This window comes from Cebidichthys violaceus, unplaced genomic scaffold (assembly GCF_023349555.1).
Source record: "Cebidichthys violaceus isolate CVI_PGR_0920_01 unplaced genomic scaffold, fCebVio1.0.p SCAF_58, whole genome shotgun sequence".
In the NCBI taxonomy this organism is placed as follows: Eukaryota; Metazoa; Chordata; class Actinopteri; order Perciformes; family Stichaeidae; genus Cebidichthys; species Cebidichthys violaceus.
The window spans coordinates 274914-276073 of NW_027176794.1; positions in this window are offsets into that span (position 1 = coordinate 274914).

Here is a 1160-nt window from a genome sequence, read left to right on the forward strand (position 1 = left end):
CAGAAGCTAAAAGTTCACATCAAGATATCACATGAAGCTTAGCTCCTCTTGGTTGCACATTAACCAGTTTTTCTATCCATAATATTAATGCATCTGCAGATCAGACAGAGGAGCTTGGCCCTTTGTCGAAGAAGTCAGTAGTGTCCTCTTGTGCTCAATTAATGTTTAAAATGGCCTTGAATGCAACGTACATGATAAAGCACATTATAGTATAATAATAAAATATATTATATAATTCATTATAGCTAATATATTAATTACATTATCAAACTTTAAGCACTTTAAGGACTTCTCATCCATTTAAACAAAATTAAATGACAACTGAGTGAACTCCATCTGCTGACAAAGATCATGTGATAGGATCCAAAGCTCCAACTCAGCTACTAATTGAACCTCATGCGGGACATTGTTTTGTCAACTGCTGTTTCCAAGGTTAAGAAGGAACTTTGAACCTCAAACTTGTGACACCTAAAATACCTGTTAGGATGTAAATTACAACCTAAAATATAAAAAAAAATTAGCCATGCATTTGATTTTTCTAGCCACTGGTTGGCAGCAGAAACAAGCTGTGAACACAACATTGACATATCATCTCCTCTTAAATTGATTGTTAGCCAACAGCTGCTTATTTACACATTCAGCTGAAATGGAGCAGCTTCACCATTCATTTGGAGTTGAGTTTCTGACTACCTGGTGAATGTTGTACCAATATTCCACCGTATGGTACAGCTTGCCTCGACTCGCTTTTGGCACCAGATACTTTTCCTCGATTTCATTTTCCACTGCAGATAGTAACCCCTAAATGTAGGCAGGCAACCAAACAGAGCAACATCTGTACTTCATCAATTGACCCTGGTGTGGTTTTGAGGACTGCCATTTTTAAAATATGGGTTGGCTGAAGAAAAAAAATAGCGGTCAATGGCGGGCTGTGCAGGATGTGCAATTTTTTTTAACTCCTCCTCCTAGGAACCTCGACTGAGGCAATACCAAACTATAGAATTACATCGTTGTTGTTGTTGTTTGCCTCTGCCGACTAGTCATGCTGCAGTTTGCTGGCGCGGAGGCATAAAAAAAAGGACCAATTTCCTATACTCTCCACAGATAAAAATAAGTCATAGCAGCTTTGCGGTCCGTTAAAGTCATTATACGTTGGTACAAAC